Below are 24,555 nucleotides of genomic sequence, written 5' to 3' on the forward strand. Positions count from 1 at the left end.
CCGTCCCATGTGCCGGCTCTGCAGTTCCCATTTGATGGGGCTGGCATGCACCACGGGGAGCCGCCTGGCTGCGTCTCCACCTAGGAGCCAGAGGGACATGCTGGCCGCTTGTAGGAGGCACCTGAGGTAAGCGCCTCCTGCACCCCAACATTCTGCCCCAGCCCTGAGCCCCCTCCTGCACCCCAACCCCCTCCCTCACTCCAACTCCCTTCTCCAGCCCTGAGCCCCTCCTGCACCCCAACTCCCTCCGAGAGCCTGCATCCCTCCCACACTCCGAACCCCTTGGCCCCAGCCCAGAGCCCTCTCCTGAACACCAAACCTCTCATCCCCAGCCCCATATCAGAGCCCTCACCCCCAGCTGGAGCCCTCCCTCCTGTGCCCTGACCCCCTACCCCAGCCTGGAGATGACCCCCCCATACCCTGAATCCCCTCACTTGTGGCCCCACCCCAGACCCCACACTCACAGCCCAGAGCCCTCATCTCCTTCCAACCCCCTGCCCAACCCGGTGAAAATGAGCAAGTGATCAAGGGTGGTGGAAAGTGAACAACAGAGGAAGGGGGGGATGGAGTGAGTGGGGGCTGAGCCTTGGAGAAGGGGCAAGGTGGGGGGGGCAGGGCAAGGGGGTGTTCAGTTTTCTGCAATTGGAAAGTTGGCAACCCTAGCAAGACCAATAATCACATGAATGGAGAAACCAGGTCATGTCCCTTTTAAAAGGATAACAGTGTTATGATAGCATTGATAACACTGTGGGGTTGGGAAAAAGGTGGGGAGGACACTTCTAATAGACTGTGCTTCTAACATGTGGGCCTGCCACATGTGAGGGGAGAAGGGAAAAATAACCAGAAATGTAAAATATTCACTGTCATTACCTGCAGCAACTCAGCTGAATTTTTTCCTGAGTATAAAACTATTGATGGGTTGTCCCAGGTGTTTTTATTTGGGTTTCTCTCTCTCTCTCTCTCTCTCTCTCTCTCTCTCTCTCTCTCTCTCTCATGAATAAATCTTTTAATTAGTCTATTTGAGTCTTCAGAGAAATTGAGGTTAAGTCACTGCTGTACGTTCTTTTTGCCTTCGTTAAAGGGGAAGATATTCTTTGACTTTGCTATACTAGCAAATTTAATCTCTTTAGTTCACCCGCCGTGTAGCTCCTCCACAAGGAGCTATAATGGAAGCTACCGTGCAGGAAGGGCTCAGTGGCTTTTAACACTGTCACTTACCTCTGTGTTAAAAATGCCAGTGCTCACAACAGCCTTGTCAGTGCTAGCAATCCCACTGTTGCTACCATAGGTGGGAACTTTTTGCCAAAGGAAGTATGTACATCAGGCCTAATTGACTGACTGGCTTCATTAACCTCAGCTCCAAGAACTTTGCCTCACTGTACAAGTAACAAATAAGGTTCTATTCCATACTTTGTAGGAATAGTGGAGCTTGTTGCTCTCTCGGCTTCATATTGGAGCCGAGCAAGCCTCAGTAACTTGGAAAGGGCACCTAGTTTGCTCCAATGAGCTGCTAGTTGCTCAGGGTTTCTACTTCTGACAATTTATAAAACAAATCTGTCATGCTCCTGGGAACTTGACAACAACAACAGTGACTCTGTATGGCGTTGTAGAGGAATATGCCAAGAGTGGAATGCTTTTGCTCATCACATAGTACAAGGTTCCCAGAATAGTCATAGGCACAGATTTAAGCACTATGGACAGATGGAAATGCAGCACTGTCATAGAGCTTCTATAGGGTGCATGCTGTTGAGGGCAAGACTTGGATTGTTAGCTAAAATAGTAACAAGATACTTCATCTAAAGTCCACTGTGTTTTCAGGACACTGAGGACTGTTTAACCAATTTAGCAGTCATGAAGTGTTGCATAACATGAAAAATTTTCAAGTTTTCTATGCGATATTATGCAGTCTTTAATCAGTACTCTTGTTATTGATTTCATGCACTTAGCCTTTGATTTTTGACTACTAGCTTATCATTAAAACCTTGCATATTAACCAAATCAGCATCTTGTTCCAAGCTATTAAATCTAAGTGAAACAGCATCTAATCTACAATCAAAGTTTTTTGTGTACATAATTGAACTGCAGTAAATATATCCAGAGTGATTTAAGAAGTAGCAGTAGTTGCAGACAATTTGCCAGAAACAAAAACTCTTTTGGCTAGAGAGGTTGTACAGAGGAGTGCTTTTTGGAGGCTGCAATGAATGTGAAAGTCTTTGTCATATTTCTAGTTGGTTGTATTATAGCTGGTAAGTCACAAGTTACAAAGCCAAAAGGAAAGTGTTAGGATAAAAATGCTTGTATGGGAAGGAACAGGTAATGTTACTGACAAGCAGTATAGGGAATGTGCTGGGCTAACTTGAAGAAATTACTCAGTGTAAGTATATTCAGTATCTGTGTGCAACTGAACTGAGCATATAGGTGTGGGGTCTACAGAGATACCGGCAAGTGGTACACAGCACATCAGGCTGTGAAGATTTGAACTCCTCCTCATCTCCAGGCAACACCGGGTGTTGCTAACTGTGACAACATCCAGAGATTTCAAGCAGCAGCACCCTAAATCTAATTCTGATCTTTCTGAGGGTATTACTTGGTTCAATCTGTTTTCTGCCTAATGCTTTTAGCTAAGATCTATTAGAGTCTCCAGCCAAATATTTCCTTTGCTGGATAAACAGAGCTCTCCATCATTCTATTCCAGCATATTCAGAGCCAGAGAATCAAGCCAAGTATTTCGAACCTACCGTGGGAGGAGAGTAGCTAAATGACTCTTAAAATAATCTTTTAAAGGGATATGAGACCTTTAACTCCTCTGTATTGGGAGGATTCCTCTGGAGCCTAGGCACCTTCTTTTGGGCCTGTTATAGCAACCCCTCATACTGATTCAAAGAGAGGCACTTGATTGTGTATGCTCCAGGAATAAAAGGGTTAAGGGAGCATCCAGCATTGTACATCATTCTAGACAGGATGTGACCTAGGTGTAGCCATGGCCTTAATCTCTATACTCCTCTTCTGTGGGTTTTGGGATGGGAGAGTGGACTACTGCTTTTAAGCACATGATGTAAGGGCTGCCAATCAGCGCATCTTCGCTCCGTGGTGTGTTACAGGCAATTTGCTTGGGGCACAGGAACCTCAGAGAACCTCCTTTCTTTCCCCTGCCAACACAGTTATCCCTGTAGTAACATTAATGTGGCTCTTGGTAGTTTTGTGTAGGATCTACATGTTGTTAAAAACAAACTAACTGTGTCATCTGCAATGCTTAATTTAAAAAGACGACAACAAAAAAAAACAAAAAAACTTTTAAACTCAATGTGAGCTTCACCCAGAATGGTGAAATCAAAGTCAGCCGTTATAACCACCCATCAAGTGTATTTAGTCAATTCAGTCAGTTATCTTGAGCACAGAGTCCTCTTTCTCAGTGCTATTTGAGGTGCTGTTTGTATGAGAGACAGTGTTTTGACAATGCTAAAATGAGCTCTGACACAGCGTTCAAGCAGAAGCTTTGATGCTTGAGGCTGGTGAAATGAGTAAATAAAGTTTAACCATGGAGAGAGGATGTTTGTTGTTTATAACCTCAGTTGCCATCTCTTTCCTAAATTAATATTGTTGGCATCTCTCCAAACAGCTTTCATATAATAATGCTATGGCAAAAGTAGTAATGAACTACTAGTTACGAATTATTTATCCAAACACTTTTATATAAAATTTTGTATAAAAAGCATTAAGCATAAAGATTCTTGTCTGAATAATTCCATATGGGCTGGTGTGGTGGTGATGCGTCTGGGTGGTCATTAAGGGCATATCTATGCAGGAACACTCAGGAAAGTTAAGGTGAGTGAAACAAAGCTGTGAGTTAAAAGTGCACTAGTTAAAGAGCTTTAAACCCCTGTGTGCATGCTCTCATTCAGAAGTGAAGTGGCCTTAGCTGACTTTAGTTCAGGGGTGGGCAAACTATGTCCCGTGGGCCACATCAGGCCCGTCAGCTGATTTAATCTGGCCCTTGAGCTCCCACCGGGGAGCGGGGTCAGGGGTGCTCTGTGCGCACGTGCTGCAGCTCCGCATATTTCTCCCTCTGGATCCTATGCATAGGGGCAGCCAGGGGGCTCTGCATGCTGTCTGTGCCCCAAGCGCCGCCCCCACAGCTTCCATTGGGCGGGAACTGCTGCCAATGGGAGCTGCCAGGGCAGCACCTGCGGACAGGGCAGTGTGCAGAGCCGCCTGGCCATGCCTCCATATAGGAGCCAGAGGGGGGACATGCCGCTACTTCCAGGAGCTGCTTGAGGTAAGCACTGCCTGGAGCCTGCACCCCTGAGCCCCCTCCCATCCTCCAAAGCCCTCTATTCCAGCCTGGTGCACCATCCTGCACCCCAAACCCCTCATCCCAGCCCCACCCCAGAGCCTGCACCGCCAGCTGGAGCCCTCCCCTCCACATGCCCCAATCCCCTGCTCCGTCCTGGAGCCCCCTCCCACACTCCAAACCCCTTGGTCTCAGCCTGGAGTGCCCTCCTACACCCCAAACCCCTCATCCCCAGCCCCAGCCCAGAGCCCGCACCTCCAGCTGGAGCCCTCATCCCAGCCTCCCCCGCACAGCAATCCTTACCCCAGCCTGGAGCCCCCTCCTGCACCCTGAACTCCTCATTTCTGGCCTCACCCCAGAGCTCGCACCCTAGGACAGAGCCCTTACCCCCTCCTGCACCCCAACCCCAATTTCATGAGCATTCATGGCCCGCCATACAATTTCCATACCCAGATGTTGCCCTCAGGCCAAAAAAATTGCCCACCCCTGCTTTAGTTTAATTCACGTGTTAGGCTACTCTGGGTTATTTAGTGATGCAGCCCTCATTTGCCAGTCTCTCACATAGTGCTCCTAGAATGCTATTGATATAGCTACTGCTTTTGTGCAGGTGTGCCGGGTCTTCAAAAGAACTTGCTGCATTTTATTTCCACCTCTATGGTGCCCAAGTAGGGAGACCCGTAATTTAGCCCTTGTCTATGCAACGGAGATAACAGTGCACACAAATATGGCTGGGGTTTTTGCATGAATCTTTGCACAAGCTCTTCCCACTGTTTCAATGTGTGGCCCCTTATGTTCATAACAGCCTGTACAAGTCAGGATAACATGCTTACTTTGGTATCTGTGGGCCATCATAGTCTTGTGACTGGAATAGCATCTCTTTTGCACACTTCTGAAAATCTGGATTAGTAAATATGTTTTTATAAAGCATAAGCATTTGGAGATGTGAGGAATAATGAGCACTGAAGTGATTTCAAAGGCAGTGCTTTGCTAATTGTATTAGCACTGCTTATATTAAAGATTCAAAGATGTTGATATTAGGCTCACAAGAATAAAATATGGTTCAGAAAGAGCACGTGCTCTTGTAGAAATGCACATGGAAAATTTAAGCAAACCTCAGTGTAAATTGTTTTTGGATATGTTAATCTGGACACTCTGCATACACTGCATAAGCAAGTACAGCAATTTTTTAAAGTACTCTGGGTTTCTTCTGTTAGTGTCATTTGAATAAATTCCTTTTAACTATTGCAGCCTCTTTGATTTTTTTTTTTCTTCATCACACAGTATAAGTCCCAAGTATGTTGTCTCTGGAGGCAGTGCTCTTGTCATAAAACTCTGCAATGCTGACACCTTTGGCCTTTTCTTGATTAGGAAAATTGCTGAAAATGTGTAAGCTAACATGATTTTAATCATGGCTTTGCACCCAATGTTATTACTCCTTTAAAATTTATCAGTTGGTCTTGGTCAACACTTGGGTTAATCACAACCAGCTAACGCATTTTTAAAGGAGTAAAAACAATACCTACACTAGGTACAAAGCCATGATTTAAAATCATGTTAGCTAACACATCAACCTGGACCTATTGTCTCAGGGTTTGTAATGGCTGCCCCCATGTACTCCAGAGGTGACTGCATGTCAATAGTGGATAGGTAACAAGGGCTCTTTAATTCTTCAAAAGGCCTTCTGAAAACTGCTGTCAGTGAACAAACTTCTGTGCAAGGCATAGTTTTCTGCCTTTTGATTGTCAAAACAAATTTTCTAGATAGAACTCTTTTTTTAACTCTTTATTTACTCTCTTTTACATGCTTTCTAATAGTTTGGAGAGATGCTCATTATGTATAACGAAAATCCCTTATCTGGCAGATGTTTGAACTGCATTAAGTGATTTGGGCCCTTTGCATGTCACATCAGGTTATAATCACTTTTTTTACAAGACCTGTACAACCACTAACGAAAACGGCTTTTAGGCTTCATATCATTGGTTTCTTCAACCTTGGGGAATAATTTTCTTTTTTGTCAGGGAAAAACTACTATGACTATTTTTACCACCATTCTTCATTTTGGTGTCCTTGCAGTGCATTGGTAGCTTTCCATTATTTTATTTTTATGTGAGTCCTATAATCCCAATCAGTGCAGTCCTTGAAAAATCGCTTAGGATATCTTGATCCTTGGAATTCTCCGGGTCATGCAAATCTTCAAACAGTTACCTTTCCCACACCATAATCTGCACTACACCAGTACCTAAAATTACATTTTCCTCACGGACAAGACCGCTCCTCTGAGGGCATTAAAATGAAGACCCTTCTTAAAGCAGTAGTACTGCTTTCGGTGCACAGCTGATGCAAACACATTTTCCAGCTTCTTATTTGTGTCAATGCTGGACAGCGTGAGGCAGAAGCGATAGTGGTGCTTTTGGGAACATCAGTGTTGGAGGTAATCTAGTTTCCCATCTGATATTGTATTAAAGTGGCTACCCATAGATTTTTATTTTTTTTTTAAATGGAGGGAATAATTTACATAACTATTCATTTTCTGTGCAGGAAAATTGCTCTGAACTAAAAGCACAGATTAACTTGAGTTTTATAAATGAAAATGCGTTTGTAATTATGGTAATAAATTATATTACTTAAATAGTTATATCCTCAAAACAAAGCACAGGTTCTTTGAGTGGAGCACCCCACAAATGTAGCAAACTTTAGTGCTCAAAATATTCTTTCCCTAGGTAAGAAGAAAATAGATTTCACCTTACAAAGAAAATAAAAGAAAAATCTTACTGTGGGGAAGTACTTGTGCTGTTTTTTGGCTAAAAGATTGTGTGTAGAGTTGCCACAATATAAACATTAGCTGAGCTTTTGTGGTGGTTGCTTGTAATTATGAGAATTGGGAGCACTGGCTGTTGGGAATCTGAAAGGACAGGAAACAGGAAGGAGGGGGGAGGAGTTGAAGAGGCTGAGGGAGAGCTACTGAGAGTGCAGCAGCAGCTTGGAAAAGAGGTTTCCACTTTAAAAAATAAAGTCCTGTTGAAATTTGTTAGTACCTTGCCTGGCTACTACAACAGCTCTCTCCCATGCTGCTCCAAACTGACAGTCCTGCTGAAGGTGAGCAGTGAACCTGTGCTGTCAGAGCCCATGCTAATTATAACACAGGAAAGAGAATTCTGCAGCTCGGCAAGGCAAGTCAGTACTTTGTTTGGAAAAATCTAAACTTCACTGTTTCCCCATTTTCCGGTGTTACTGATAAAGATGTTTTTGTTGACCACACACTGGTATTTCTATTTACCATTTTAACTGTTTGAATACATTTTTTGCTGGTTAATATCTAATTTTGTTTGTAAAATAGCAAAGGATTCTTTTGATTCATCTGATAAGATGTATGGCTTTTTGGGGTCTTAACCCAAGAAGCTGACTTGGTTTTGTTTCTTCCTTGTGGCTCAAAAAAGCCTTCTAAATCTTTTTTACTGATGGAAAATCTTTATTAAGTAAGGCTGCAGACAAGGAAAATGAACTATGGAAACAAGCAACACAGCAGAAGTTGCACAATTATTGGCTGTTGATCCCTTTTAAAAAAGACAAATAACTGCCCCTCTCGGGTGAGGGGGGGAGCAGAGTAGATTTGTGTTAGACAATCTCCATCTTTTCAGAGTGCTAGATAAAATCTCCAGCTTTATATTTGTATTAAAATTTATAGGCCACAAAAACTCTTTATATTTGCCCTTCAGACAAGTATTGAGTGGCTTACAGTCTTGTTAGCATTTGATTCCTGCAAACACTGTTTGTCTAACAGAAAAAATGCACATTCATAAACATTTCCTCTTGCTTCAACTTGTCAGTGGTGTTGTGCACGATAAACTAGACAAAAAGATATCAATAACAGGTCCATTGTATCACAGCTGTGAGAAGAACAAAAAGCTTCTACCTATTTTTAAAAGAAAAGTTGAGTTGAAAAACTAATAACTTATGTAGGGCGGCTTACTTCATGTTGCACCCTGCCGTCCTGAATTGTTGGAGAGGTTGGGCGGGCTGTGGTGGGTTGAGGTTGAATCCCTGACCCTCTTTGGTAATAGCCATTGATGCACCTCTCCTCTGTGATCTTCTCTCATTCTTTTTTGAGCCTAGTTATATTTCCGGACTTCATAACATCCCCTGGCAACAAGTTCCACAGGTTGAATGCCTTGTGTGAAGCACTTCCTCATGTTTGTTTTAAACCTATTGCCTATTAATTTCATTGGGTGACCCCTGGTTCTTATGTTATGTGAAGGGGGAAATAACATTTCCCTATTTGCTTTCTCCATATCATTGATTTTTATAGACCTCTATCACATTCCCCCTTAGTCATGCCTTTTCCAAGCTGAACAATCCCAGTCTTTTTAATCTTTCCATATATGGAAGTTGTTCCATACCCCTGATAATTTTGCTTGCCTTTCTATATACTTTTTACAACACTAATGTCTTTTTTTTTAGATCAGAACTGCACTCAGTATTCATGGTGTGGGTGTACCATGGATTTATATAGTGGCATCATATTCTCTATCTTATCTATCCCTTTCCTAAGGGTTCCTAATATTGTTAGCTTTTTTGATGACTGCTGCATATGGAGCAGATGTTTTCAGAGAACTATCCACAATGGCTCTTACATTTTAGACCACCTTCCACACCTAGAATTAGGAAAAGCTGACAGAGCATCATTCCTTTGTTTCCCAAAGCCCCCTTGAGCCAATATTGCAGGCCAAATCCTTTCTGTAGGCATGTCCCTCTTGGTATTTGAATGGAAAATTACTTTTAGAAGTATATACAGGAAGCATGATATACCGATAAGATAGTTATGAGTCATACTAACTATATATTTATGCCTGAACTGTAACTCCGTGTTTTAACTGTCTAATGGTAGTTTTTGGACTTGATTCTCCTGGGTTTTGGATACCATCTTATATGGAAAACTTTTATACAGCAGTCTTGTTACCTGAGTATCTTGCATTACTTTCACACAGTACCATATTATGCCATAGACTCTTGGAGAAAATTGTTCAGAACAACTGCAGTTAAAAAAAACAACCTAGTGCCTGGAGAGAACAGCTGTGTGTTGTGAGGAACAGCATGCAGCAAAGATAGTGATAAAATGGGTAATATAGAGAGGAGACCTGGGAGAGAGGTTGTGGTGAAGTTTCCTTTCCCTGGGAAGGGAACTACAGAGGAGCCAGCTGGAAGGAGCTTGCACCCTGGGACAGTTCCTGAAAGGAGCAGGCAGCTGGTGATAGGGAGACCCTCTAAAGCAGATTGGGGAGAAGGGACCCCAGGGAAGAAGTCAGAAGTCTGGCTCGGGAGGAGCCAGACCTCCAGGGAGAAAGCTCTTTAACAGAGTGAGAGAGAATTCTGCAGAGGCTGGAAGAGGAGTGAAGAGTCTGCAGAGGACTGATCCCAGGAAAGAGGGAAGAGTTTTTGTTCCTTTTGAGCTTTGAATGTGGCCATTGTTATTCCAGAACATACAGGACTCTTGGTGTGACCTGGCCAGAGGGGCATGTCACTGCACAGATCTCTGAAGTCTGTAGGATGTAAAGGAGGCAGAGGGGATGCGTCTTAGCATAAGGAGGTTCTCCAGGATGGTGAGTTAGTCCTACTTCAGATTCAGCTCAGCCTGTTGGCTCCAAATGTGCATTGTTCGTCTGTTCTGTGGGCAGTGCCTTTGTATGTCCAAGGGAAGGCTACAGGGTTTTTTAGATTTATTTTGCTATGTATCTTTGATTTTTGTCTGCTGAAATGTTCTGGTAGAAAGACTTTGACAGGTCCTCAGGAGCAGAGCTGAGTTTGACTAAGTAAGCAAGTGGACAGTAGCATTGCACTCATTTTGTTAAGTTTTCAAATGGGTTAAACTGAACTGCCCAGTGTCTCTCTTATTTCTGTCCTTCCTTCCTTCTGGTCTTACACCTAAGCTTATTCTGCTGCTCTAAAATATGTATTGCAACAGGCACACGTAGCTCTGAAGAAATGCTAGAGCAATTTGTAATGAGGGGAGACTAGAAATGGAACTGAACCATCACACTGGATCTCAGCCCTCTTGACTGTAGGGCTCTTCATGGAGATTGTCAAGTGTGGTTAAAATTTAAAACAAATTTTGAAGTCTATGAATGCTTTCAGGTTCCACAAATCCATCTTAACTGAGACCACGTATCAGTGTCCACCCTTTGATTTTCCACTAACAATCCCTTTATACAGTGCCACCTTGTGGTTATGCCATAATGCCTTTCATAGTCAATACGCATTTGCTACCATTCTTTTCATTGACCTCTTGAAGAATTCATTCTTTTCTTTACCACAATGTACAGTTGGAATTTTCTTTACATTAAGAAAGAAGTAGTGATGGATTTAAAAAAAAACTGGACTATTCTGATACACCAGGGTTAGGTGCTTCGCACCATCCACCATGCCTGATGATGGATTCTGATCTTTCAGGATTTAAATCCTGTCTGTCCTGCAATAACCTCATCCCCTTAAGCAGAAGCCATGGCCCCTGCCCATTTGGCTTAGCAGAAAGGTACATACTAGACCTATGTTCAGTTTGCTTTTCCTTCTCCTTCTGAACCTGTAAGTCCTGAGTTGCTCATATTAAACTCCATCTAATTATTGTTTGTAGTATTGTAGCCATGCTGGTCCCAGGGTATTAGACAAGGTAGGTGAGTTCATATCTTTTATTGGACCAAAATCTGTTGTTGAAAGAGACAAGCTTTTGAGCTTACACAGAAGAAGAGCTCTGTGTAAGCGCAGAAGCTTCTCTCTTTCACCAACATAAGTTTGGTCCAATAAAAAAAATATTACCTCACTCATATTGCCCATGAGTTTACCACAAATCTTGAGAACACAGTGGCTGCCAAACCAGATTTACTGCTGAACTCAATCTTGACTAGCATTACCCCCTCAAGCAGGAACCTCACACCTAAATCCGGCAGTGGGGAAAAAGGCAGCATTGAAAAGGAAATTGGTGCCAAAGACCCCAGCACTGAAGACTGGTGTGGAGAGGGAGGGCTGCATGAAATATGAACAGAAGCACAGCTCCAGACACAGCTCAGGATCACCTCACAAGGGGGATCTAAAATACCCATCCTCTAACGACAAACCTTACAACCCCTTGATTACCTGAGGGGTTCAGAACAAAGGCTGGTTGCTAGTGCAGTGCAGGAATGCTGTGGTGCAGTAATGACCTAGATGCTGGCCCTGGCCCCACAGACTTGAGCATTGCTGGTATAACTCATCATGGTCTCAAGGTCCATTCTGGCAGAGGTGTCTATATCTCTTCCTTGAGACATCCTCAGTCCTGAGACTGTCTGTTTCAGCACCCCCATGCTAAGGTCATGCCATTCAAGGAAATACTATCACCTTCACCAAGCCGTTCATTATCACCAGTGTTGAGCAGAGATTAATCTCTCCTATGAGGGTGAATTCGGAGGAGGTCCCACAGAAAGCCTGTCTGTTTAGAGTGCCGACACAGCCTAAATACATATGGCACTGGCAGACCAACCTCAACCAAGCTCATACCTGTACAATGTTCCACCTTGGCCATCCCGGGGACCACCTTCACACACCTGAAAGCTGATCCCTTTCCCACCTGTTGAAGGAGATCTCCTTCCCCCTCGACATCATTAGCCAGACCTCCCATGCTAGAGCCAAACAATGGTCACCACAAACTGAGTGAGGTGGCACTAGAAGAAAACTAACAGCCTCATTCAACACCTGAGGAATAATCATTGTCACTAGATGAAGCAGTAACACCGCACCAGATGATTTTGAAATATTCCAGGACCTATTGGCTTGAATCACAGAAACCATAGATATCAAGACCTGGATAATCCAGAAAAACTCCCACAAGCTCTTTGACATCCTGACCCCTTTAAGTCCAGCCAAGACTGGCCTCCCCATTAATGAGCCAGTGAGGGGACTCTGTGAGACTCCAGATACTCTTCTTTCAATATCTAAGAGGACTGATAAGCTACGAAGTACCAGACAGAGGTTTTGAACAATTTTATGTCCATTCTAACCTATGACCTCTGGTGGTATCTGTGATACAAGAAAAATCCAAATCCATAAAGGAAACCTCAAAAAGATCCTAAAACCACAATCAAGCTCTGTTGGTGAAATATAAATTTCTTATGAGATAGTGGCCCTGTCCTATCCAAGGTCCCAAAGGATACAGGGTTGAACAGCCTTACAAGTGGCAATGGATGAGTCAGACATGGTTGCCAGGTCAATGGCCACCATGCTTGTGACGCTATGAAGAGTCTTCTGGCTGCAAGCATCAGGTGTTCCTAAGGAGGTGCTAGGTATCATAGAAGACTTGTCATTTGATGGGATGGAGCTAATCAGTTTGAGTGGATGGAGCACTCCACTCAAGGATTCTAGGGCCACGCTGCAATCCCAAGTAACCCAAGTTAAGGTAGCTAGCTCTTTGAGATGTTGTCAATGTGGATCCCACAACCACACTCCATCCCTGCATTTTGGGGTCCTTGGCAAACACTGGTTTTGGACTGTGAAGGTATTGAGGGAGGGTTGCAGCCTTTCACCCTTAGTGCTGTCTCTCAGAATTGTGAGGAATCACAAAGTATATGTGGCCCCAAAAGGTAGTGCTTTGAAAAGACTACAGTTTTGCATGCATGAGGTGCATGTGTCCTTCTGTGGGATCAACATCTTGAAGCCCATCAGTTTACCCTAAGATAAGTAACCACTTCTCAACAAACGTCACCAAGAATCTGCTCAAGGCCATAATTCACAGGGACTATTGTAATTTCAAAACTGTTTTAGACTAACATGAAAAGTTGTAAAATTAGATATCGGACACTTGGGATTATGATGTAGTCGCTCTTAAGTTTTAAAATCAGCAGCTTGTTAAACAGAAAGTAAAAAATCTTGCCACTCTATCTTCAGAGTGTGTTAAGAGCACATTGTACTAGTTGACTTTGGTAGTTCTGCAGCCAGAAAGGATAATTGGATTTGTAAACTAAAGACCTGAGTCTAGAGCATCTTGTGGAGAAACCTTCACCAATTTTCAGATATTCTATACCAGAGGAGTCCTACTGCCCCTGTCACCTTTTAATAATGAATTAAACATAGTTTATTCCCTTTACTTGGTTTTGAACTCAATCTCCGAGAAGCACTAGATAAGTTTCAGTGACTTCAAGGGGACTGAATATATGGCTTTCAGCTTAATGGGAAAAGAGATTGGAAAGTCAATTTTGCTTTGTCCTAAGCAAGATAAATTTATTTTTCTTGCATTTGTTCATTTTTATACTTATTTGTAGATTGCACTTTTGTAATTTCATTCTAAGCATTGCTTCAAAATTCAAAATAATATGAAGTCTTCAGAAAATGTTGCTACTTGATACCTGACCACAGTGTGAGTTTATTGCTTAAGGCCTTTCTAAGCTACTTGATTTTCAAGCATTACAGACTACAATGAAACTGCTAAAGTGTCTATTAATACATAACATACTGCAAAGCTTTTACTGTTGACAAATAAATAGAAGTTCAGAATGGGTTGCAGTTAGTTTGTAAATGCGATTGGAACACTGCTTCTTCTGAAGTCTTCAAATACAGGTTTCTGTAAAATTTACCAAGAAAAGTATCAGGAGTTCCAAAAGGAATATTCATGCTTTGTTTGAAAGTTCTTAGGGTATTAATGATGGGAAAAAAATTACTAAAAGAATGTCCACATATGAGAGGCTATTTCAACACAGTGTGGGCTCTTTGAACACTGCTAAGATAGGCAATCCTCTTGGGCAATCTAAACGTGCCCAGACGTATAGGCAATGGGCTCATGCTTTTATGAATTTACGCATAAATAAATAAATATATAAAAACTCCTTAGTGTGAGCTTTTCTTTTCTCTAATCTCAAAACCAAATAACTAAAAAAGAAAACATAAACACAGCTTAAATCCAATTTTCCCCTTTGTTCTATAAAGAGTATTTTTTTAATGTGGAGTTTGTTCCAAATGACCACACAGCTTCTTGACTGATTTGTCCAATGGACGTTGTCAGAGGGCAAAACATGCTTTTCTTACCTGCTGAATGTTCTATAAATTTCAACTTACTAGGTCATAAATAAGTTTCTAGTGATGGTGAACCCAAAAAGAATCCAATTATATGTCCAATTGTAACAAAATATCAAGAATGTCTTCCAGCGTTATTCAACTGGGTACGTTTTTTGCAGAAAATCCTCATTTTATCTTAATATTGTACAAAAATAAATATGATTAGGATAGGCTGTTTTAAAATACTAGTTTTTTGACATATGCATATTCTGATGAGACTTTCTTAGCTTGTATAGAATGCTTGATTTTATTCCATGAAATGTAAAATGTTTGCTGTAGGGAAAATATTTTTAGTTGAAGTGCACCATTTTATTTTTATTGGACCAAAATACAGTATAAAAATCAGATGGCACTGTGCCAAAAACCTTGATCCAAGCATGGCCAAACCTTGGGGAATCTCAGATCTGGGTCCAAACGTCACATCTGACTGTTTTGTAATGTCCAAAATGCTAGTGCAAAAAGGAGCATTTAATTGGTTTTTAGGAAAGCAAAGCATTTTTTTGGTTTCAAACCACATGAAAATTAAAAGGAGTACTTGTGACACCTTAGAGACTAACCAATTTATTTGAGCATAAGCTTTCGTGAGCGACAGCTCACTTCATCGGATGCATAAAGTGGAAAATACAGTGAGGAGATTTATATCTATCAACTTCATGAAAAAACTTGTACAGATACAGACAGACATCTTCCTTTCCAAATGCAAACAGATGGACATCGTACCAAAAGGACTGAAGGTAAAAAATCCATTACAATCTACATACCACACAGACTATGCTGACAGTTTGTGCCACACGCTCTTAAAGAAACTGCGGAACCACCTGATCAACATCCTCTACAGCAAATAGGGAAAGATTAAGAATGAGCTCTCAAAACTGGATACTCTCATAAAAAAACAACCTTCAACGCAAACTTCCTCGTGGCTGGACTTTACTAAAACTAGACAAGCCATTTACAACACACACTTTGCTTCTCTACAAAAGAAAAAGGACACTAAATTATCTAAACTACTACATGCCACAAGGGGCCACAGCAATGGTTCCCTTAACCCACCCAGCAATATTGTTAATCTATCCAACTATACTCTTAGCCCAGCAGAAGAATCTGTCCTATCTCGGGGCCTCTCCTTCTGCCCTTCCACCCCCACGAACATGATACAGTTCTGTGGTGACCTAGAATCCTATTTTCAACGTCTCCGACTCAAGGAATATTTCCAACACACCTCTGAACAACATACTAATCCACAGAGACCTTCCTACCAACACTACAAAAAGAAGGATTCTAGGTGGACTCCTCCTGAAGGTCGAAACAGCAGACTGGACTTCTACATAGAGTGCTTCCGCCGACGTGCACGGGCTGAAATTGTGGAAAAGCAGCATCACTTGCCCCATAACCTCAGCCGTGCAGAACACAATGCCGTCCACAGCCTCAGAAACAACTCTGACATCATAATCAAAAAGGCTGACAAAGGAGGTGCTGTCGTCATCATGAATAGGTCGGAATATGAACAAGAGGCTGCTAGGCAGCTCTCCAACACCACTTTCTACAAGCCATTACCCTCTGATCCCACTGAGGGTTACCAAAAGAAACTACAGCATTTGCTCAAGAAACTCCCTGAAAAAGCACGAGAACAAATCCGCACACACACACCCCTGGAACACCGACCTGGGGTATTCTATCTGCTACCCAAGATCCATAAACCTGGAAATCCTGGGCGCCCCATCATCTCAGGCATTGGCACACTGACAGCAGGATTGTCTGGCTGTGTAGACTCCCTCCTCAGGCCCTGTGCTACCAGCACTCCCAGCTATCTTCGAGACACCACTGACTTCCTGAGGAAACTACAATCCATCGGTGATCTTCCTGAAAACACCATCCTGGCCACTATGGATGTAGAAGCCCTCTACACCAACATTCCACACAAAGATGGACTACAAGTCGTCAGGAACACTATCCTCGATAATGTCACGGCAAACCTGGTGGCTGAACTTTGTGACTTTGTCCTTACCCATAACTATTTTACATTTGGGGACAATGTATACCTTCAGATCAGCAGCACTGCTATGGGTACCCGCATGGCTCCACAGTATGCCAACATTTTTTATGGCTGACTTACAACAACGCTTCCTCAGCTCTCGTCTCCTAATGCCCCTACTCTAGTTCTGCTATATTAATGACATCTTCATCATCTGGACCCATGGATAAGAAGCCCTTGAGGAATTCCACCATGATTTCAACAATTTCCATCCCAACATCAACCTCAGCCTGGTCCAGTCCGCAAAAGAGATCCACTTCCTGGACACTACAGTGCTAATAAGCGATGGTCACATAAACACCACCCTATACAAGAAACCTACTGGACCGCTATTCCTACTTACATGCCTCCAGCTTTCACCCAGACCACACCACACGATCCATTGTCTACAGCCAAGCTCTACGATACAACCACATTTGCTCCAACTCTCAGACAGAGACAAACACCTACAAGATCTCTATCAAGCATTCTTACAACTACAATACCCACCTGCTGAAGTGAAGAAACAGATTGACAGAGCCAGAAGAGTACCCAGAAGTCACCTACTACAGGACAGGCCCAACAAAGAAAATAACAGAACGCCACTAGCCGTCACCTTCAGCCCCCAACTAAATCCTCTCCAACGCATTATCAAGGATCTACAACCTATCCTGAAGGACGACCCATCACTCTCACAAATCTTGGGAGACAGGCCAGTCCTTGCCTATAGACAGCCCCCCAACCTGAAACAAATATTCACCAGCAACCACACAAGAGAACCACTAACCCAGGAACCTATCCTTGCAACAAAGCCCGTTGCCAACTGTGCCCACATATCTATTCAGGGGACACCATCACAGGGCCTAATCACATCAGCCACACTATCAGAGGCTCGTTCATCTGCACATCTCCCAATGTGATATATGCCATCATGTGCCAGCAATGCCCCTCTGCCATGTACATTGGTCAAACTGGACAGTTTCTATGTAAAAGAATAAATGGACACAAATCAGATGTCAAGAATTATAACATTCATAAACCAGTCGGAGAATACTTCAATCTCTCTGATCACTCTATTTCTGATCTAAAAGTGACTATCCTTCAACAAAAAAACTTGGAAAACAGACTCCAGTGAGAGACTGCTGAATTGGAATTAATTTGCAAATTGGATACAATTAACTTAGGCTTGAATAGAGACTGGGAGTGGTTGAGTCATTATACAAAGTAAAACTGTTTCCCCTTGTTTATCCCCCCTCCCCCCGTTCCTCAGACGTTCTTGTTAACTTCTGGAAATGTGCTGGAAATGTCCTACCTTGATTATCACTTCAAAAGGCTTTCTCTCCCCCCACCCCACTCTTCTGCTGGTAATAGCTCATCTTAAGTGATCACTCTCCTTACAATGTGTATGGTGAACATCCATTTTTGCATGGTCTGTGTGTATATAAATCTGCTCACTGTATTTTCCACTTTATGCATCCGATGAAGTGAGCTGTAGCTTACGAAAGCTTATGCTCAAATAAATTGGTTAGTCTCTAAGGTGCCACAAGTCCTCCTTTTCTTTTTGCGAATACAGACTAACATGGCTGCTACTCTGAAACATGAAAATTAAAGCTGATTTTTCAAGACAACCACCCCCCACCCTGTATTTGGGGGAGGGGAATTTTTTATGGAAAGGGTGTATTGTCATGGGTGAATAGTGTGAAGATTTTGCAATTGGTTACAAATGTATACTACCAAAGGAAGTAAATTATTTTCTCATGGAAGAGATCACAGTTTACCCATCTCATTAAAAATTCCTGGCCACACTGAAGTGAGAATTTCATTTGAGTGCTTTGCCCTTGATGGTAACTGATTCTGGCCCCATCCTGCAATGAACTCCATGTATAAGCGGGCTCCTTTGCCAGCACAGACTTCTGTTGACTCTAGTGGAACTCCACCTGGGCACAAGAGGCTGCCTGCTTGGAGCTCATTGAAGTATCGGGACATTTGGAGGTAACAAGCACAGTCCAACCTCTTCTGAGGTCAGTGGAGAGACTTCAGTTGTTTTCAGTGGGCGCTAGATGGAGCACAAAAAGAGGCTTATAGGTTCTGAGAACAATAGTGAGGTTTTTTAAAAGGACATTTGATGGATTTCTACCTTCCTTTTTTCTGTTTTTGGTATCTATGCCTGTAGTCAGATAGACAGGACTGACCCAGATAGACTAGGGACTGTGAGGTGTAGGTGTTGAGTTGCTCTCTTTTCTTGTATCAAATCTTAGATTACTTCCAAAAATAGAGCTTGTATTTTCTGGGAAATGATTGTGATTTCTCTGAAAGCTGGGTAAGTCTGTAGACGATTCAGACGTGATTGAATTCAAACTGGAACCAGTACAGAGAAGGGCTACTAGGATGATCAGAGAAACAGAGACTCTACCTTAGGAGAGGAGACTTAAGGAACTTGGCTTGTTTAGCCTAACAAAATGAAAGATGAGGGGAGATATGATTGCTCTCTGTAAATACATCAGAGGAATAAATGTCAGGCAAGGAGAGCAATTATTTAAGTTAAGTGGCAGTGTTGCCACAAGAAGAAATGGATATAAACTGGCCTCTGATGGTTAGACCAAGGTTTCTAACCATCAGAGAAGTGAAGTTCTGGAACAGCCTTTCAAGGGGAGTAGTGGAGGCAAAAAAACCTAGCTTGTTTTAAGACTCTGCTTGATAAGTTTATAGAGGGGATGGAATGATGCAACTGCCTCTGGTGGCATGTGATCCACAGATGCCTGCTATTAGCAAATATTTCCAGTGGTTGGATATGAGACACTAGATGGCAAGGGCTCTGAATTACTACAGAGAATTCTTTCCCAAGTGTCTATTTAGTGGGTCTTGCCCACATCCTCATGGTCTAATGGTTGGTAGTCATTGAAAGTTACCTTATGAGGTTCTAAGATGCTCTGTCCTTGGTGGTACACAGGGGAGCCGAAAAATGATAGGGAAAGCTATAAAATCAGGCAGGTATGTCGTGTGAGAACAAAGCAAGGATAGCTTCCACATCCTCCTGAGCCTATGAGTACCCTATGTGTGAAAGTCAGCGGGTGCGGGGCAGAACCAGTGACCAACTGGTGTATGCAGCATATTTCCTCTGAAATCTCTTGGATTTCCAAGACGAAATTGTTGCTAGCAGCTTCAGTATTAGTTCCCTGTTTGTTGTCTTTGCCACTAGTGTTAGTATGCAGCTGTGAATGGAGCCCATGGCATCCTGTCTCCTGTGTAAGCCGTGGTGTCAGGTAAGAAAGCTTCAATAGGGCAGCGTGGAGGAACTCGAGCTACATGTAGAGGCTCTGAGTTTATGGTGATACATAGAGCTGGTTGAAAATTTCAAACAGTTTTAAAAAGAAGTTTGACATGATATGTTTTAAAAGCTTTTTTCTATTATTTTTTTAAGTTAGTGACTTTCAACAATTTTTAAAAGAATATCTGCCAGTTTGGTGGTCTTGTGAAATGTTACTTTAGTTATGGTTTTTCATTTATTGTAAGTGCTAGTGTTGATTGCCCAGCCTACTCATGTGTGGGATTTTTTTATTTTTGTTTGTTTGTTTTTAAATAAACCCCCTTTGTGACGATAAAGTTCTGATTTCAGAGAAAAAAATGGTTGAGGGAATACAACTCAGTGGAAAATTCAGAAAATGAAGTACTTGAAAACGGATAGATTGTCTGTATTCCATCTAGCTTGAAGTCTGTACCATTCTTCTCTATATGGAGTACTGAGGGGAGACAGCTTCTGAAACATCTTGAGTTATAACTTGAGCATTTTTCTTTTTCACTCTCCTATTTTTTCCCACATTAGCATAAAGTTTGTCCATGAACATGTCGTCTAGAATATATATATAATATAAAAATATATATATTCATTCAACAAGCAGGTCAGCAACAACAAAAAATACAGATGAAAAATAATTAGCTGTCATAAATCATAGTCCCTAACAGTAGTGTTAAAATGCACAGGAAAGCTGTACCATGACTAAGGCATGCTCCCTTTGATGAATAATATATGTCCTTTCACAACAACCAGCAGATTTGCACCAATCAGATAACCCAAACTTGTTTCCCTCCATCTGTAATCATGAATAATCAGTCACCAGAACTCCATTGTGCTGCATGCCATGCAGTAAATGCTGAGGGTTGTTGCCACAGTGAATTTAAATTTTTGTGCTTAGAACTAATAATAAATATATAAATGTAATAAGTGCCATGCAATATTACAATTACAGAGCTGCTTTAGTAACCTCCAAAGGTCATACAAACTTGCTTATGCAAAGTTTGTGCAATTTATCCAGACATCACTAACACAAGTTTTTTAACATTTTGCCACAGTAGCTGTTTTACACATTGATCATAAACCAATGGGATTTTTGAGACAAGTCAGGGACACAACTAAGCACCTAATTACTGGCTGTGTTTGTGTGCAATTGCATAATAGCATAAGGAAATGGTCAAAAATGCAGGCAGCTGTCCAATTTGAGTACGGTTTCATGGCAATTGCGTGGGCAGACATGCTGCAGAATCTGGTCCTTAATCCTTTCATTGCCTATATTCCATTTTACTGATCTGTATTTTTTTAATGGACTCATTACTTTTATATTGAGGCACTACATGCTATTTAGAAATGGCAGTGGAGATTTTTTTTAAAGCAGCCTATGGGATTTAGATTAATCTTTTGTTAATTTAAACACAAGACTTATATTTAAGTCCCTTCCTCTCTTCTGAAAATCTCAGCCAGTATTTTTGTGATTAATATAATAGAAGAGGTGGAGTATTAAAGAAGCAGCCAGACAACAAACTGTCCTAAGCATACAGGCTTCAAGGACATATGCTCCCTATCATGTTTTTTCTGTTTATTGATGTGAAGAGTTTTAATATTAGAAATATTCATGTAGATAATGATTATAACAGAAGTAGTTTTGTTTATGCCAAAACCAAAGAGGTTTCTAATTGTGTAATTTTATATCCAGATTGGAAATACTGCTACATAATCATGACAAGTGCTTAAACCTGCAACCTTGCAAAAATATTGTCGCTGTCAGTTTTTTTTTAAAGGCAGATTTCCTTAAATTGGCTGAAGAATTGAAGCTTATTTGCCTTTATATGGCATGGGCAAATGACCTTATAACTGGGTTTTCATTATACATCTTTCATAAGTCGGGTTTCTTTTTAGTAGATTCCTCTTCACCAAAATATATACATATAATGAAATATGTAATTCAAGGTATTTGTGTAAATTTTCAGGGCAAGTATTATTTTTTCCTGATCTGGTGTGTATTGCCTTTTGATGCTTGTGATGCTGAAAGCATCTGTCTGTTACCTTTGACTTAACAAGGGTAAAAAAAAGATTGTGTGCGCAAAGTATTTTAAAAGCCTGAATTAGTACCTCTGTATCTCACCCACAAAGGAGACATGCTTTTACACTAATAATATTAGGTCTAATCATCTTTATTTTGTTGGATGAATGGGGAGCTTTTGGGATTCCGAATGGTACCTAGAAGTGAATGATACCCTAACTCATCAGGAAAGTAGTAATTAGTTAATCTATACTTTTTGTTCTAATTTTACCTCCCTTACTTTGTCATACTGTGCTCCTAGTAGACCAATTGACTCTGATGGATCAACTTATAGTAAGGTATTAATCAGTGAAAAGGTGTTAGAATTGGTCAGTATCTTTTTAAAAACTTAGAAAAACACACACAAGACAAACACAGGGCAGAAAAGTTGATATTGTGTAAGATGCAACCGTCTTGGTCCTTTCCATTGCTAGTTGAAACAGCTCCCACTTAATTTCTCAAATACTCCGAGAAGTATCTTGGTAGAAACAAGGAAGACCAAGGTTCAGTATGCTTGATGCTTTGTAGAAAATCAAGCAGAAATATTCCCTCCATCTTTGCTTTCTAAAAGAGGCACATCTACGAAGGGAAGCTGTAGTCTGGCTCTGATTCCTGTCCATGTTGGTACAGCATCTAGATGGCTCCTAAGCACTATAGTTTTATAAATAATAATAAATAATAATATGCACTTAGAGAATGGAGTAAGCTAGAAAATAGGCTCTTTGAATGAACTATGCTACTTCATAGAAAAGTACAATTGTTTTCTTTGATCACTCCAATATATTCTACTACAGAAATAGGACTTGAACAGTACTTTTTGGTTTGGATTATTTGAATTTTTTGTTTTATAAACAAGAAGTGGTAGCTATTTAAAAGTGTAAAAAAGGTCAAATTAAAAAAGAAATGTCCATTAGATAAGTTTCAAGTAACAGAAAATCCACCTTGAAATAGATACATGAATCAAAATGCTATTAGTGCAACTTTGCTCCTGTCTTTAAATTCCCTAATTGGGGCAAACGGACAAACTGCAGGGAGGGAACTGAGCTCATCGTGTTTAACTTGGCATTGGGTATGTTTAACACTTCTGTCTTTTATTTAAAAACCATCTTAGCAAACCTCTTTTTTAAAATTAGAACAAAGAAAACCCAATATTCTAAATGATTAATTTATTTTTATTTTAAGAAAAAAGCTGTCAGTCTGGAAAAAAATTAATTGGACCCTTGTGAAGCAACCAGTTCATGTAATTGAAAGAGTTACTAGGGATCAAATACAGTGCAAAGCATTTGTTAGTCAATAGCATGAATTAATGTCACTTTTGGTGCTACCTCAAAGGCTGTTCACAGTAAATGGGTCTGAAGTGGTATTTGATAATATAGATTTTCTGCTGTACAGTCCAGACTCTTATCCCCATGATTTCCCCTGCTTTTAAAGAACTAGCACTACTCTTTGGGATGTGCCTTTAGGCTTTGTCTTCACTACAGACTTTGATCATCATAGAAGAGGACTGTGACCATATGAGCTGGCTAACATGGGGGCTAACCAAGACTTCATTGTAATTAAGCCATGTGTTAGCTAGTCATGGCTAAACCCCGATGCAGAAGGAAAGTCTCTAACCATTTCCAGTGCTCAGTTAAAGAAATTCATTTTAAGTGAAGGTCACCTGTATTTGTGATGGGGGGAGGGGAAGGAAGCATAGTAGATGGCAATCCCTGATTAACTATACTAAACAATGGTAATGGGAATGATTCTCAAGGCACAAATCTGTGATACATACAACATTCATCCTTTATGTATAATATAATAAAGGTCTTTGTTGGATAGCATCAGATGAAGTTGAAGTTTATCTAAAACAAGTAAGCATTGGCATGAACTAGGAATACGTAATGAAGTTAGACAAATTTGGTCAATTAGAATATATTAATGTGCATTTAAGAATTTATTTTTGCCTTCAAGCATTAGTTTTGCACTGTATTGTCACTGAGTTCATCAAAGCTGCAGTTCAGTTCATTGACTTCCATTTCTGACTGTATTATTTGTCATTTATAATTTAATTAGACTTCATATATTGGAACTTTCAGTGTTACTAATGATCTTGTACTTCCCTTTTTTAAAATTTATGGACTTCAGTGACATTTTCAAAGAAAATAATGCTGCAGGGGAGGGAAGGAAGCATCTGAAAATGCTGAGAAAGTCGATGAAAATCTACATTGTAAACAGTTGTTAAATATTAACCTGAAGCGCACACAACTGGGAATGTGATGTAAAGCTCTGGGCTCAGGTTTCTGATGGCTAGCTTGTGGTCCAACAAGCTTCACCGCAGACTAGAATAGAAAGTTTCCTTTAAATAGGATGCACAGTGCTGTCCATGGTGCTAAAGGCAGAGAAAATGGGATCCATTGACACAACAGTCAGTCTTCAAAATCCAAATGGTACTACAGTAGTTCCACAAGCTTATAGACCCCATTGACAGATTTCTTGTGGAGGCATCATTCTGCTGTACCCATAATATGACTACTAAACCTGTTTTTGTGATTCCAGTATTTCATAGGTTGATTCCAGCATCACTTTGAACATATCTGCCCTAATGGAGATCAAAGCTTTAAAATGTACTTTGTATTGTTTATGCAGATTTTGCATCCTAATGTCTGGGAATGTTTGTTCTTAATTTTTATCTCTCATACACATATGCCCTCCTCTCTATCTGGGCATGAGTTAAGGAAAACTTAGTCTTTCTCTGCCATTTATCATGACAGATCACCAAATTCAGACGCAACATCAAATATGGTTTCCAAATTGTACAAAAAGTTGAGCTGAGGTCGGAGTATTTC

At 41.1% G+C, this 24,555-nt stretch overlaps 1 protein-coding gene across 3 annotated transcripts in view; it reads left to right on the plus strand.

Annotated features, from left to right (window-relative positions):
* DOCK2 (dedicator of cytokinesis 2) overlaps positions 1 to 24,555 on the plus strand; it is a 495,629-nt gene that overhangs the window by 143,345 nt on the left and 327,729 nt on the right. The gene's annotated exons all lie outside the window — the stretch shown is intronic.

This window comes from Chelonia mydas, chromosome 8 (genome assembly GCF_015237465.2).
Source record: "Chelonia mydas isolate rCheMyd1 chromosome 8, rCheMyd1.pri.v2, whole genome shotgun sequence".
NCBI lineage: Eukaryota > Metazoa > Chordata > Testudines > Cheloniidae > Chelonia > Chelonia mydas.